At 40.1% G+C, this 16666-nt stretch overlaps 1 non-coding gene across 1 annotated transcript; it reads left to right on the forward strand.

Annotated features, from left to right (window-relative positions):
* Positions 1-2768: 2768 nt before the first annotated feature.
* Positions 2769-2875, forward strand: LOC131232051 (small nucleolar RNA R71). Its single transcript, XR_009164656.1, has one exon. It is a non-coding gene; the product is annotated as a small nucleolar RNA R71 (small nucleolar RNA).
* Positions 2876-16666: the final 13791 nt, after the last annotated feature.

Below are 16666 nucleotides of genomic sequence, written 5' to 3' on the forward strand. Positions count from 1 at the left end.
GGCTTATTCAACCCCCCACCCCCCTCTCTAGGACTGAGAGCTCAGCCTTTTCATTATATCGTGTACATTAGGGACAATGTAGATTTTAGGTTTGGGGTGTAGCTTAGGTAGGCTAATCAGTATTTTCTTAGTTCTTCTAAGCAAAAATTTTCAAATTTTCAAGTTAAAAACCTGTTTAGAAAGTGATAGTTTGTGTATTTCAGAATGCTTTGAGTACAATGATAAGTTAGAGATTAAATTTTGAATTATTGGAATTTGATCAACTACGTAGATTATCGTTTAAGTTCTTTCAATTAATTGGTTAAGCGGAAGTTTGAATATCATGTTGATTTAAATCACAAGCCACATCCAATTTGCTTCCTATAAATAATGCTAGAATTTCTGGTTGTTAGCATGTGTATCATTGATAGATATTGAGAATTGAGTTTTGAGAATTTTATCTGCCTTAAAAAGATGAAAAGAACTAATTAAAAAATAGAGAGATCGACAAAAAGGTCATGTATGATGAAAATTCTGAAAAGAATGAAGAGGGAAAGACTGGAAAAGAATGAAAAGACTGAAAAGAATCAAGAAAAAAAGACTTAAAAAGAAAGAAAAGACTAAATAGAATGAATAAATAAAAGAGACCATCAATATAAAATCAGAAACTGAAAAAAGAAGGAAAATGGGATAACTTTGGAATCAACACTTGATTATTCAATTAATCTTGAAGTAATGAGCAGGGTTAATATTATGAAATGATAGTATTTTTATGGAAAGTAAGTTTGAATTCATTGAGCACATTGGAAAAACTTGATATATAAACTTATGCTCCTAAGTAATTGATAAAGAACCTATTTGGTTGATTTCTTGTGTGATTCAGCTCTAGGTTTTTAATTTTTCACTCTCGCTGCTTGGGTTTATACTCATTCATACTTGTTTGCTTTTAGGTTAAGCTTCAATGCTTTAAGGCTAGACAGTAGAGGCACTACATCAGTTTGGGACAATTCTTCAAATCGTGGCCTCCATCGGTTAATTTCAAGTACCGACGTAGCATCAAGCATGGCATCCATCTCCCTAATTGTGTCATCATTCAAATCAGGGGAGTGAGCCAAGCACGTCTCTAGAGGGTCAGAGGATAAGATCATCAGAGTTCTATCTTCCATGAAAGAGTCTATCACATTAATGTCCTAGGCCTCGTCATCATCCTCTGCCTATTTGGTCATGTTGAAAAAGATATTGAGCTCCAATGTCATATTTCCAAAAGATAAATTCATGACCTCATTCCTACAATTGATGATAGCATTGGATGTACCAAGGAACGGGCGACCAAGTATGACAGGGATTTGAGTGCTCATATCTGCGATGGGCTAAGTATCCAAGACGATAAAATCTATTGGATAATAGAATTTGTCAACCTGGACCATCACATCCTCAATCATCCCCCTCGGTACACGAACTGAGCGATTGGCAAGTTGTAATGTGGTCCGGATGGGTTTTAATTCACATAGACCTAGTTGTTCGTAGACCGAATAAGGGATCAAATTTTGCGCTCGCCCCTAAGTCAAGAAGTGCGTTCTCAATTTGGTGATTCCCAATTATACAAGTGATAGTTGGGCTACCTAGATCTTTATATTTTTGTGGCACATCTTACTTGAGGATGACACTCACTTTTTCTGTTAGGAAAATTTTCTTTTTGATACTTTACCATTTCTTGGTTATACATAAGTCTTTTAAAAATTTAGCATATGAAAGAATTTGTTTCACAGCGTCCAGAAGAGGGATGTTGACCTTCACTTGTTTTAACACCTCTAGAGTATCCTGTGAATTGGCTAGAGGTTTTGGTGCAATCAATCACTGGGGAAATGGAGCAATCGGCTTGCTCAGAGGTTCCGGTTCTAATCCATGTTGAGTAGTGCTACGTCTATCATCTGTATCTTCTTTCGAGTCCATGGAGTTTTCAGCCCTTATCGGAATAGATTTGTCAATTGCTTTTCCACTCCTAAGAAGAGTGATAGACTTGGCTTGTTACATTGGGTTTGAAGAGCTTGGTTCCCTAACTCCGTATTGAGGTTTAGGATTGGGGATAGGTTGAGTTGGAAGGATCCCTTTCTCCATAACTGTAATACGTGAGTTTATCTTTTGCATAGCATTAATAAGTTCTTGTAAGGCTTGGAGGGTACTTTGCTAGATGAGCTCTTGAGTTTGTATGGGATTTTGAACTGATTCCCCTTGAGGTTTCCCTTGATTCAAGAATTTGTTAGGGTTTCCTTGAGGAGTAGCAGTTTGTCCATTCCTCCAACTGAAGTTTGGATGATTTCTCCAACTTGAATTATATATGTTTGAAGTGAGTCATTTGAAAGGCCTTTGGTAATTGTTTACGGCATTCGATTGCTCGTTCAATATTTCTTGAAAAGCAGGTATTGTTGCATAATTCTCAGTTGTATGAAGTTACAAGCACAAATACGAAAACAACTTCCTTAGCCTTCCCATTCTTAAGTTCCATGGCCTCGAGTTTCCTTGTAAGACTGGCCACTTTAGCATTTATATCGTATTCCTCTTTCAGAAGGTACATTCTGCCCTTCTCTTTTGATTGAGTCGGCTTAGAAGTGGAGCTAGGTCTTGGGGAGATGTCCCATGATTGTGTGGTTTCAGCGAGTTTGTCAAAGTAATCCCACACATCATCGACATCTTTGTTCATGAATTCCACATTGCGCATCGTCTCGACAAATTGGCACATGGAAGATGTCAATCCTTCATGGAAGAAATTTGTTATGCACCACGTCTCAAAACCGTGTTGTGGGCATGAACTGACGAGATCCTTGAACCGCTCCCAACATTGGAAGAATGTTTTATCTTCCTTTTGGGCAAAGTTAATGATCGACTTTCTGATGGTGTTCGTCTTATGATATGGGAAGAATTTCTTTATGAACTCACTTGTCATGTCATTCCATCTACCAATAGATCGTGGACCTAGTGAATGCAACTATGTCTTAGCTTTTTCTTTTAAGGAGAAAGGAAAGAGTTTTAGCTTGATTGTGTCCTCAGACATATTAGGAAAATATAAAGTGGCTATTATCTCGTCAAACTCTTTCGAGTGTAGATATGGACTTTTAGATTCAAGTCTATGAAACTTCAAAAGGAGTTGGATCACTCCTGACTTGATATCTATATTTCTTGTTTTTTCTGGAAAAATCATATAGGAAGGTGTGCTCACCCCCGCCGTTGTAAATAGTCTTGTAAAGTATGAAGCGAGGGTGCATGATGCACCTCATTCTCATCCTGGGCCTCCTCAATTGGAGGTTGAGGTTGATTAGCAACCATCACTTCTATTAACTCTAAGAATCTCAAGTGGTTTCTAGTCCTATGACGAATAGGCAACCCTTCGACTAATCCTCCTTCACTCAAAAGACGTAGGGTGTTGTCACAAACCCACTTAGGCAAGAAATAATCTTAGCTTTCAAGTACAGAATTTAACCTAAAATCTAAGATTTGAAAACTACATCAAATAAGAAGTAAGAGAGAGAGAGAGAGTCAGAAAGAAGTTACCTGATAGAAGATGCTAGGTTAGGATCCTACAAAACAGAGAGCAAAGTTAGTTTCTAAAAACTAAGCAGAAAAATTCCTAACCTAAGAATAAAACAGAAAGTTAATCTTAATCTTAACCTAATTCTAAAACTAATTAAATTCAGAAAAAATGCAACTGTAGTCCCCGACAATGGCGCCAAAAACTTGCTCACAACCCCAAGTATAGGGTTGCGATGTAGTAATAATCTCGGTAAGACCGAGGTCGAGTCCACAGGGATTAATCTCGTATGTTTCTGAAAGTAACTAGAAGTAGAACTAGAAGAAGATCTAAAACTAAATTTGAATTGATAGAGAGAGTAATTGTGATTATTGTAATTAAAACTTGTAAATTTAAAGGTGGGAACTAGGGTGCTGAGGATCCACTTGTAACTATTGGGATGCTACCTTACTTGATTTAAGAGATCCAAATGGAATTAGAGTCCTATCTTATCCAATTGGAAAGAGAGATGATCAAATCTCTGAACTTCTCATTGATCTAGCCTCAATGGAAGAGGATTGTGGAGATTTGGAAGGAATTTTGTCACCCAACCATGCCCCGGAGACAATGACAAACAACAAGATTTACCAATTTCACAGTCTTAAATAAGAAAAGAAGATATTCAAAGCTATTGTAGGCTCTACTGTAATTTGAGTCACAATCAACCATTGAAAACTAAAAATATTCCTTAAAATCAACTAGAAATCAATGAAGTTCAACATAAACATGAATAAAAGAAAAGTAAACATGTCAATCACGTTACAAGCTTCACCTCTTAGCCCTAGCTAAGAGATTTAGCCAACCAAAGACATGATTGAACTAAAAACTCTTAAACAAAACATAAAAACCAACTAAGGAAGAAGAGAAAAAACTCTTCGTGGCTCTCCACCATTTTTCACCACTCCTTAAACCCTAGAAGATGCCTAAGAATGTCTTAGGGACTCTTATTTATAGTTGTGAAGCTCCACCTTATGCATCGACTTGAAATTTCTGAAAATCGACTTGAATTACGCAATTCGCAGCTTTTCCGTGTTACACTTCGGTCCAACCGAAGGTGACTTCTATCGGACCAAAGTCAAATCCGAAGTCAAGTCCAAATTTGGAAAGGATTCTATTTTAGCAGTTACCCGATTTCGATTGGACTGAGATGTCTTTGGTCAGACCGAACTTAAGTCATCAGTCGGACCGAATTAATCTTCGGTCAAACCGAATTAACTCCAAAATTCATCATTTTTCGCTAGGGCATTTTATGCACTTTCAATCCCACCGAATCCTCCTTTCGTTCGAACCGAATTATCCATCGGTTGAACTGAATTAACTTTTGAATTCCATCATTTGTTGCTGGACTATTCTGTGCAAGTTCAGTTGGACCAAATATGGGTTCGGTCAGACTGAACCTGTCTGTTTTCTGCTACAGATTCTGCGATCTTTCAAGTCCTTTCTTCAACTTTTATACTTGGTTTTCTTTGATCTTTGGCATGTGAATTCTTCATTATTGGTCTTCTAAGATCCAACCTTTAGCTTGGTGATTCTTAAGCATCAAATCTATGCTTTTAGCATTCTTTTCAATCAAAACTCTTAGATTCACCTTGCAACACAAATATGTATAATATATGCCTTTAAGCAATATCATGTTCATAAAACCAAGATATAAATAGGGAACAATATGCAATATTTGACACTTCACATTTGCACAAAAGATTGTTTTCTAAAAGTGATTTGAACATTAAAGAATTGAGGATTTCTTCACGCATGTTTTGCTCGGGACTAGCAAAATGCTGGTTGGGGGTGTGTTGAGTGCCAAATATTGCATATTTCCCCTATTTATATCTTGGTTTTATAAACATGATAATGCTTAATTGGTATATTTGATACATGTTTGTATTACGAGGTGAATCTGAGAGCTTAGAATGAAACGAATGTTAAAGGCATGAATTTGATGCTTACAAATCACCAAGACAAGGGATGGATCTTAGGAAACCAATATTAAAGACCTCAAGACACCAAGATTCAAGGAAACCAAGTGGAGAAGGAAGGAAGTCACAAGTGCAAAGTGCAAAAAAAAAGAATATGTTGAACTCATTGTCAATAACATCAAACACCCTTCGATCCCATCGAAGTAAGTGTTTGATGCCATCGAAGCTTATTCGATTGCATCGAGATTTACAGGAATTTCAAGTTTGGTTGCTGGACTAACTAGCACAATTCTTCGATCCATCGAATACTAGTTCGATTGTATCGAAACCTGTTCAATGGCAATGAGAATTTTGAGGATTTATGAAGCAACTTGTTAGACAGTTTTTAGATATTTTTCGAATCATCGAAAGCCCTTCGATGCATTCTAAGGTATCTTCGATGCCATTGATAACTTACGCAATGTGAAAGGGCGCGACTTTCGAATTCGATTTAGACTGAGATTCCACCTTCGATGCCATCGAAGGCTGTTCGATGACATCAAAGGCGTTACGCAGAGTGCATAAAATTGAGGCAATTTTCAAAGTCAGCCGAACAAAGCCTATATATTTGGGTTCTCCAAGGGGTTCTAAACATGAATTAGGGTTCAAGGAGCAAAGCAAAAGGGTGGAGCAGCCTCTTAAGAGTTTTTCATCTTCCTTGATTTATTTTTAATGTTTTGTTTAAGGGTTTTAGTTTTAATCATGTCTATAGTTAACTAAACCTCTTAGCTAGGGCTAAGAGGTGAAACTTGTAGTTTGTTGGGATGTTTATTTTACTTTCATTCATGTTTATATTGAACTTCATTAATTTTAAATTTAAATTAAGGAATATTTTCAGTTTTCTATGATTTATTGTGACTCAAATTACAATAGATGTTGTGATGACTTTGAATATCTTCTTATCTATTTTGATATTATTGGGATTGGTAAAATTTGTGATTCACCATTGTCTCCTTGTAACGCCCTGAAAATCGAGGGACGAGTAGAAACCTAACTCCCGAGTTCCAACACATCTCTTATGCAACATATTTAATGATGGTTATATGTTGTCCATATTAGTGCATAAAACATGAATGAGATTAAGCCATAACAGTAAAACATAATCCAAGGACAATTGTAGTACGCAAGCGGAAGACTGAAATGAATATGTATAACTTTATAAACCAGCATAGGTCCCCAAAGTATGTATGCGTTGCTAAGTCAATAATTACAAGTACTGTTTCAAAATATAAATTTCTAAAAAAAATGTGATAGTCCACAAGTATGACCCTGAAGCCCCGTCGCTCAGAGCGGTCTATATAAACCCACCTGAATACTGCATATAAGAAAAAGTATCCTCATCGTCTGTGAAGTCCATCTCTGCCTCATCAGTCGAGTCTCCATCTACAACTAAGACAGAATCTGGTTGGTATTTAAAACACCGTCCCATAACGTGAGAGTGAGTGATCAACTCAGTGGAACAATAAAGTAAAGGTTAGAATGTTATCAATTCAGTCAAGCAGTAATGATAAAACAACACAATCAAACATCCCTAAGTACTCTGATTAATGCAAGAATGGTATGTATAAATGATGCATGCCCTCGCCTGCACTCCCTCTACGATCTTCATCTAACAGTCGCGCATGTCAGTCACTTTCTCGTGCTCTTTACTCAACGCCAAATGGCACATGCAGTGCGGTGCATGAACGTGATTACCAAGTTCTTATTAGTCCTTTTCATACAGCAGGATTGGGAAGCTAAGGTACCTCCGTTATATTAGTTCCCAAACGATGATCCATTCTAGGGTCGTCAGTCCTAGTAAATCTCATATGATGTTATTGTTCTAGGTCACTACAAAGGGCTCGTCACCTTATCAGTGTAGGCCTAGTTTATACTCTTATTACTACGGAAAGGCTCGACGCCTCTACATAGTCATAGCGTACTCTCGAGGTCACTACAAAGGGCTCGTCACCTTATCAGTGTAGGCCGACAGCTCGAATACAGTGTCTCATACAGTGCCTCGTATTTGACTCACGAGGCTATATTGCTCACTGGTCACTACGGAGAGGCTCATCACCCCAGCATAGGTCGACAGCTCAACCACGGTGTCTCATACCATTATGTCCGGCTCATGAGTCTTAGCGGATCGAGGTACCATGGTTAATGAGATTTTCAGTAGTAAGTTGGTACCTTAGGTTCAAGCAGTAGCGTCCATACATGGTGAACATACATCGGGTCAATCGGTTTACTTGACGAGCTCGACTAGTACGAGTGTACATTGAGTTGATCGATATGAAGTGCGTAAGCACTCCGTGTGGCCTAACCACTGCCGACATCCCAAGTATGGCTCGGATTCATCGATCACGTCCTATGTGGCGGATCAACCTCAGCCACCTAATCAGGGCCTGTTACCGATTGCCTGAACTATATCATAGTCTCAAACATATCCAATTCCAATAAGTATTCGTATGAAATAGTCAAAGCAGTAATAAACACATAATTCCAATCCTACAACCATTTGAGCATGTTATGAAGTACAACATATACAGGATTTCACACATGCGCATTTTGTAAGTAAAACAGACAATATAATATAAGTTGCACGGAGGAAATCATACACATAGTCAAGGTAGTTGAGAATCTTATCTCAACACTCATATAAAGTACCTGATGCCAAGTACTTACTCATTTAGACATTTTTACAAACACTTAGACTACACCTTTTTAACATACACAACGTATGTTGGCCATAACATATACTGGGGCGAACCCTTTTGCTAAGGAGTTGTTACACATACAACTAGTACAAACACACGACAATTAATCATGGCAAACACACTTTCAAATTCCATACGTATACGATCCTTTCTACAGATACATGGAATACACTAAACTCCATATAGTTCATATATATCTGAAACGCGAAACAAACATCACATTTGGCATGTGAAATAGCACCCACATTACTAATAAACCATTAACCGATATTGAAAGCCTTGAAAACCATAACCTATACGTTTATAGTCCGCACCTTTCGCCGATAGACTTGTAACGAACTCAGTTTAAAAGCTAAGTCTTCGTATACGGCACCACAATAACCTATAACAAGGAATAGGTTAGCTAATTTATCTATTACAGTAGTCAAAAATCCTAAAACAAGTTAGGGTTAGGTTTTCTTACCCAAGTGCGGAGTCGGAATCGCCGGAATAGCGATGTAGAAGCGGTAGTTAAGCCCGAGGAGCAATGGGATCGAATCCCAAGAGGAATCTCCAACTCACTCTCTCACTTTCTCTCTCTTTCCTTTCCTTTTCCTCTACTCTCTTTCTTAGGGTTTTAGAATTCGTATGGAATATGAGAGAGAGAATTTAAGGCCCTTATATAGGCCCAGAACTGATGGGAATGGCCCCAGGGCCATGGTATACTTACGTTATATCCAAATACGGACTGTTCTGGTCCAACGGAGCACTTTTGGAGCCCCCTTTTCTGTGTGTGGTCGGATTTAAGCTCCCTGACATTGGATCTAGGTCAAGCTGAGTTTTCGCTCCGATCGAGTTTACAGATCAGCCGTGGCGGACCAGTTTCAGTTTAACGGTCACCGGTACTCGATCAGGGCCACAAGTACACCGACATGTGTGGGACATTTCTCCTGATCCGAGGGTGTATTTAGGTCTGAATCTGATGGTCTGAATCCGTATATTTGGCCCATAAGCGACACGACTCAGTTTACTTAAATTCAGATTTTATTTCTAAATATATTCACGTTTCTCACACACTTCGCTCCAGGCTCAAGTTGTGCGTTTCTGGACACTATTAGAACTTGATTTTCGAGGGGGTTGTCAAGTCCAGTAATGCGGTCATAGCCATATGGTTTTTCGGTTATCGGACTTTCGACGTGCGGTCCAGGTCCGATACGGAGTTTCGGTGTGCTCCCGATAGCAATCGGGTTTAGGGATGGATTCTAGATTTCAGGGTAATGTAGCGTCAATGATTCTGCATGATTTGGGTCTTGCAGATCATATTTAAAGTGATTAGTGCTAATTTCATAAGTACTCTAGTTTAGCACTTGCTAATACTAGCCTCATTTCTGAAGGATTTGGTCCTGGGTGATTTCTGCCTGAGGTGCTACTCGGGTCCTTGTACGGATTTTTCTGAGACGTTACACTCCTGGGCATGGTGGATGGTTGAATTCCCTTCTAATCATCATAATAGTTTTTCATGTGTGAACTATTTTAATGAGAAGCTTAGATTGTGCTTCAATTGTTTTATCTTCCAACATGATAAAATGGGACTCTGATTCCAGTTGTGTTTGTTAAATCAAGTAAGGTATTATCTTAACAACTACAAGTGGATCCTTGGCTCTCTAGTTCCCTCTTTAATTGATAATCCATTCACAATTATTCTCAACTTTTCCAAATTTTAGTTTTAGTTCCAATTTTAGTTATAGTTCTACATACTTTCAGAATACGTGCAAGTATAGTCCATGTGGATTTGACCTCAGTCTCACCAAGTTATTACTACATCGTGACCCTGCACTTGAGGTTGTGAACATGGCCCCCCACCTTCAATATGGGTCATTCATCTTGTGGGCCGACCTTTGATGTTAAACTATCATCATGTGGTCCCACCTTTGATGTGGACTGCCCATCAAATGGGACCCACTTGATTTGCATGTTCCATCATGCTAGGCCACACTTTGATGTGGGTCATCTATCATGTGGGGCCCACCTTTGATGTGAACCTTTCATTACGTGGGCCCACCTTGATGTGGGGCCCCATGTTTAATATGAGTCATTCATCATGAGGACCCCACCTTTGATGTCCACCATCCATCATGTCAGTCTCACCTTTCTTATGGACCATCTATCACATGGGGCCCACTTGATGTGGATAGTCCACCATGTGGGACCCACCTTTGATGTCCACCATCCCACCTTTGATGTAAACCGTTCATCAAGTGGGACCCAACCTTCAATATGGATCATTCATCAGGTGGGCCCACTTTTAGTGTCAACCTTTCATCATGAGGTCCCACATTTAATGTCTACAATCCATCATGTGGGTCCCACCTTTGATGTGGACCCATTTGGTAGGGCCTGCTTCATGTGGATCGTTCATCATGTGAGGCCACACCTTGATGCATGCTGCCCATTATGTAGGGCTCATATTTGATGTGATCATGCATTTGTGGGCCCACCTTTGATGTGGACCATTCATCATGTAGGGCCCACCTTTAACATGGGTTGTTCATCATGTGGGCTTACCTCAAAGAGATTATAAAGAAAAGAAAAGAAGGTAAAAGATATGAATTATTTGAAAAGTTTAAGGACAAACTTATCAAAAAATTAGTTCAAAATGTCTACTGAAGCCCAATAAATTCCATTTCAAAAAGTAACACATCCCCAACTTATAAAATTCGAGTTTATTTGTTGTTTTCTTTAAAAATAAACACTTTGATTAGAATAGGACCAAACAGTTAAACAGTGTGTGTGTGTGTAAGCCAATAAGCTCTTATTTATAGAGATGCCAAATGCCCCCTTAGAGTCCCCACTAGGTAATAACTACGAAATCCATGGTCAGCTTGGAATCGTATGACCCAATGAGCCAAGGAATTGGGGAATTCTTAATTTGAGTGACTCTTATGATTGATATACAACCAGGGATCCAAGTAATGGCCCCGATGACAACAAAGGAAGGAATTAGGCACCATTCTTTGCTTGAATGAATGTGTCGTCATTACTTTGTGGGATTCAGGAATTCTTAGTAACTTTTTAGCTTTTGAAATTTTTTATTCAACTCAACTGCGGATAAGATCCAAACTACACTGCTTATTGCTCAACTATGATCCGATCGAGGAGACGGTTATGCTTTGACTACGATTGTGATCGAGAAGACAATTGTTTGCGCAGAAAACAAGCACACGAGCCCATTTCTAATTTTTGTTGCATTAGGATTTCATTGCTTGGAAAGGTAAAGCATATGTGTATGGAGAGGGAGATGTTGCGTTATAAAGAAATATAGTAAAGCAATAAAGAATAGGGCACGAGATGAAAACGCACTAAGGAGATGTGAGAGGAGACATAGAAGAGATCCAACATCCTCTAACAGAGATTATCTGATATCTTAAATCTCAAGAGACCCAACATCCCGTAACAGAGCTGATCTGATATCTTAAATCTCGACCTTATTTTACAAGATTTAGACTATTACAACGGTTGATGACGATCGGTTGTAGGTTTATGACAAGTTGGATCAACTTGGCTGAATTGGATGACGGAGGGGCACTCTCTCTCTCCTTTTCTCCCTATCTCCCTCTCTTTTTCTCGCTATTGCTAGAAACCTGATTTCTGCTTGGGATTTTATTAGCCGGAGCCTGAGACATCTTTGCCTAAGGTTTCGTGGGCTCATAGGGATTGACTTTTTGGGTTAGTAGGGGTGGCAGAAATTGGAAGCCAAATTGACCCACTAGTGTTTAGAGTGCCATGTGGCACTATTTGACTGGTTGATAGGTGCTCGTGAAAGTGGGATATGCGTTGGCTCCATCTCCTCTGTGTAACTCTGTCCCAAGGTTTGAAAGGTGTTGGAGAGGTCCCAGGTTGGCATGGTTTGAATATTGGGAGCTGCCGGGTTCTAGGGATTTGGCATTAGCTTTTATGGGTCTCAGGGTGACCGGTCGGTCACTCCATTTAGGGTGGTGTGTCTACGTAATGTAAACAACCTTTGCTAATGTAGATGATAGTATATTAGCATAATCTTGATAATGTCTTATAGATAAGCTAGATTATCTTATATATATATATATGAAATGGTACTATGAGGTTGACCTCATGGGCTGTGTGGGCCCCACCGCGATGTGTGTCAAACATCAACACCGTGCATTTGATGGGTCCCTTTAGATTATGGGATATCCCAAAAATCAGCCGAATATGGAACTCAGGTAGGCCATACCATCTAAAATCATGTGAAGACATGTCTAAAACATACAAAAGCACTTAGTGGGGTCCAATTGAGTTTTGGATGCGGCTGAATCTTGGTCCGACCCCTCATCCAAGTGGGACAAACACAATCGATGGGCTGGATTTGTGAACATCTCAGTGTGTGCCAAATAAATGATTATGAATGTTTTAATGGGAGCGTTAGCCTTTTCAACTGTTGTATGTGGTGTGGCCCACCCAAGTTATGTATTAACTTGATTTTTAAGCCTGTGGCCCACCATGGAATGGTGCATCTAGCGGATGGGGTAGATGTTTGACATACATAACATGTCCCATATATATATATATATATATAAGCTCACGTGCACACCAATTCGCATGGAATTGGTACGAACTTTTTTGAGAACCCATCATACGTGATGTGGATCCAAAATCTGAACCATTCATGTGAAGCAGCACCTCATGAAATCCCCCAACCCCAAGTTTTACATTGATCCAAAACTTTGGTGGGCCATGAAAAATGAAAACAGTTTCCTCCCTTGATTTGCATTTCTCTTTGCTATGACCCACCAGAATTTCAGATCAGGGTGAAAATTTATCCCTTAGGGTTTCATGGGATTCCGCATCACATGGACCGTTCAGATTAGACACCCATGACACACGTGCAAAGGTGTGCACGTGCGTAGGTGCGCAGGTGAGCATGACTCTCTCTCTCTCTCTCTATATATATATATATAGAGAGAGAGAGAGGCAGAAGCCTTTCATAGGAAGTTCTTCCGTTGGGATGATGGTGCGTCCCACCAAGATGTTAGTGATAAATTCACACTGTTCATCTGTTTTGAGAGGTCATTTTAGGATATGTGACAAAAAATGAGGTGTATCCAAAACTGAAGTGGTCCGTATGAGAGAAACAATGTATATTCAGTGACCACAATTTAAATATTCATGGTGCAACAAAAGTTTTAAATTAGGTTAATATTTGTGTTCTCAGCTCATCCCAGTACGAATGACGTTATGAACGGTTTTGATGTGTAAACATCACTGTCGAACCCAGCGAGGTTTCAACGGTAGGAATTTTCCTACCCACGTCTTCCTTTAGTAAAGCCCACTTGAATTGTGGATCATATTCAATTTTTTCTCTTAAGTATTAGAATGATCTCACAAAACAAATGGATGTGATGGATTTCTCAAAAACATGACGGTGGGCCCTACCTAGTTTCCAATGCATGAACTTCCTGCTAAAGACTTTCGTATGAAATCCATGACTGATTCTCTGGATGAATTGGCGTCTTAAACGGATTGGCTACTCCCATGTCGGTGCTTTGTGGACCCAAACATGATGTATGTGTTTTATCCATGTCGTTCATACATTTTTTAAAATAAATTTATGGTATGAACCCAAAACTGAGGTATATCAAAATTTCAAGTGGGCCACACAGTGTTGATTGAACTCTCACCATTAAAAATTTCCTGGGGCTACCAAAGTTTTGGAACAAGCTGATATTTGTTTTCTTATGATCATCCATGTCTGTATGACCTAATCTACAGGTTGGATGTCAAATAAACATTATAGTGGGCCCCAAGAGGGTTTTAATGGTAGACGTTCAATGTAACACCCTGAATTTTCGCTATTTTTTATTGCCAAAAATCCTTAAATTTTTTTATATATAACTAGCCACGTCGTCACTTACTGACCCTTGACATTTGAAGTGAGCCTATACGTGGCTGGTACCGTAAAGAATCGTACAAATAAGATTGATTAATCATAGAAAACCAATAAATCCAACCGATCCCTTAAACATTGAGTTTAGCTGCATGATTTGTTCACATAAGGCCCAAATCTAACCAACCTACTACTAACCAATCAAAACAACCGTAACTAAATTAAAGATCTACCCAAACCCGAGCCAGCTATGGGTCAAACCTTAATTAATAAACCATATCAACCCAGTTACTCTTTTAGACTAAAACCGACAGTTTAGGGTGATCATGACCGAATCACCATTTTCGCTAATTTCGAATAGGCCATACTGTGAACTTAATTAATACAAACCCTAACAACTGCGTCCAAGAAATCTTCCTATCCAATTTATTCTAGAAATGGCCCGATTACCTAAACAAGCTCTAGACCGCTCATTAGTGGGCCACTAGTTCTGAAATTATAGAGTAATATTCATCTCATTGGGCTTGTGGTCCACCATGAACAATGGACTCAAACGACACCTTAAAATGAATGGTTTGCACCATCAAGCCGACACTTGTGAGACACGACTCTCCAAGTCATTAGCTTAAAAATCTGATTTTTTAAAACAATTAGCCCCGCCACTTAGGACAACAAATTAGGATACTTCAGCCATCGAATTTCACCCAAACTTGCACCGCAGGTCAAGAATATTTCCCTGCACTCATCCACCGAATTTGACCCTTAATCGAAGGACGGTGACCGTTGATCGCAAAACGAACCCCTGCGATCAATCCTCGCATCCGTTTGCCACCAAACCTTGGACAACCCCTCATCAGATCATGTCACACCTATCCCATGGCACAGATGGGCCAGGGGCCATTAGGGCAACCCCAAAGATCATAAATGATCCCCATAAGGTCATATGTAATAAAGTTTGCCACCCTAGGGCCATTTGAGCAAAAACTTAGGCTATATAAGCCTTAAACCCACTCTCCCTCACTCCCATGTAAAACTTCTAGCAAAAGAGAGAGAGAGAGAGAGAGAGAGAGAGAGAGAGAGAGAGAGTGAAGAGAGAGGAAGGAGAGCAAGAGTTTGAGGGATCTCCCTCTCCTACCACAACCACTTGCCGAAAATTACGGCTTCACCGCCATAGAAGTGGTTTGTCGCCGATTGGAAGGTAATCACCCAAACCCTCCTTAGATTTTTGTATGTTAGGTCACTTGTGTCAGGCCTGTATCCTAGCCCGTACCATTCCGTAAACTCTCACGATCCTCCACGTCGAATTCTGGCAACCCACGACTTGTAATCTGTGTTTACACGCGACCCTATGTTGTATCCCATAGATCCGAGTTGGCTTGACCAGAGACTTGTACCCTTGCGACAGCGCCGTCGCTACAGTTCCAATGCCGCGTCTTGTGCACCAATGCAATACCCAGACCAGGAGTTGTGGGCCAACGTTTATTTCGAGAAAACGCTGCACATTGCAAATTTTGAGAAATGAATCTCTACTATCCATCACATCAATCAATCAATCAAGTCAAGTACAACCCATCCCTCTCTTACCAATAAAGCATGGCACCCCTCTCTCTCCCATCCCCAAAGTCAACCCTTCCTTACAACAACCCATTCCTCACATCCCTCTCTCCTTACATCTCCTCTCACTCTCATTTTCTCCACCATTTTTCCCAAGCAAATAAGGGAGAGTGGATGTCTGAGCTTCCTAAAGAGAGAAGCTAGGTGTGACCCACTTCCTACCCCCTAGTCTCCCATCTCCGCCCTCCAATCTTCATCATCCTCTATTAAAATCAAAGCCAATGAGCTTAGAAGTCCAAGGAGCTAAAGAAGAAGACCATCAGTGGGTGTTTATAAGATTAGATTGTGATTTTTTTTGTGATGGACTAAGTGGGGCCCACCGATTAGTTGTATGGATCCCATTTGGGACCCATCTTGATGATGCATGTATGTGGAGGAGCTCATAGTGGCAGAGCTCCTCCCATCTCCACCGATCTTTCTCTCTTCCTCTCTATCTATCTCTTTCCCATGTGTTGTGGACCCCACTGTGATGTGTGTACCACCCTGTCTAGCAAGTGGGCCCATGGTTTGGACGGCCAGCACCATCCAGCAAGCCAAAAGGCCTGGACGGGCCAGCTGCTGGCACCGTCCAGCACCCAGGATGAGAACCACAAATACAATCTTGATGAAAACATGGGGCCCACCTTAATAATGTGTTGCCTCCAGCATGTGGGACCCACCTGCCGTAGGAATGGATTGGCTGGTGTACTTCACATCAACTATAAAGCTGTTGTAATAACAATAGCAGTGTACATGGGGCTCATGTGATGTTTATCCTCACCGTCCTTTTTGGACAGGTGGAAGCCCTCCATGATGTATGCGTTGATCCACACCGTCCATGGGGCCCACGTGGTATATGTGTTTTATCCCTGCTGTCCAGATCCCTGGATGGTAGGCCCATCACTAATGTATGTATTGCATCTGGGCCGTCCATCTGTTGGATGGCCAGCAGCACCTGGCTGCTGTAATTCACATCAGCCAGTTCTGTGGTCCCACTATG

Source organism: Magnolia sinica, chromosome 17 (assembly GCF_029962835.1).
Source record: "Magnolia sinica isolate HGM2019 chromosome 17, MsV1, whole genome shotgun sequence".
NCBI lineage: Eukaryota > Viridiplantae > Streptophyta > Magnoliopsida > Magnoliales > Magnoliaceae > Magnolia > Magnolia sinica.